The 458-nt window shown below is 39.7% G+C and overlaps 1 protein-coding gene across 1 annotated transcript in view; it reads left to right on the top strand.

Moving 5' to 3' along the window:
• Nucleotides 1-458, top strand: part of LCT (lactase) — a gene marked incomplete at its 5' end in the record, with an annotated part of 37,423 nt that overhangs the window by 23,269 nt on the left and 13,696 nt on the right. The gene's annotated exons all lie outside the window — the stretch shown is intronic.

Below are 458 nucleotides of genomic sequence, written 5' to 3'. Positions count from 1 at the left end.
TGTATTCCACAATTCCAAAACCCCAAAACTTCTGATAATCGATTTGGCTGACCTGAGCTCATTTGATAACCGTGAAGCCTGTCTCAAACCAACATGAGGCTGCTAATGGCCTTTATCCCACTCGGTATAAACATTCATAAGTTCTGCTTCAGAGATATTAGAGAGCTAGACTATGAAGGGTTGTCCTGAGCCTGCTGGGGTGATACGTAACATGTGTTATATGCAATGTATTACTTTCCTCAGATACAAAAAATGTTTAATTCCAAAACACATCTGACCCTAAGGGTTTTGAATAAGGGATTGTGGACCTGTCTTTACCCCGAGAGAACCATCCAGTTTACTTTTTCTCCAATATGAGCTTATGAGAAAAAACTTGAGTTTATCTATGTGATTTCTCAGGATCACATGTAAAAGCTGGAAAGAGCCGCAGAGAGACGACCATCAAATCTTTATCACAT

This window comes from Galeopterus variegatus, unplaced genomic scaffold, assembly GCF_000696425.1.
Source record: "Galeopterus variegatus unplaced genomic scaffold, G_variegatus-3.0.2 Scaffold10481, whole genome shotgun sequence".
NCBI classification, from domain to species: Eukaryota; Metazoa; Chordata; class Mammalia; order Dermoptera; family Cynocephalidae; genus Galeopterus; species Galeopterus variegatus.
The sequence above is the reverse complement of the archived record's forward strand: the minus strand, read 5'-3'. Positions and strand labels throughout refer to the sequence as shown.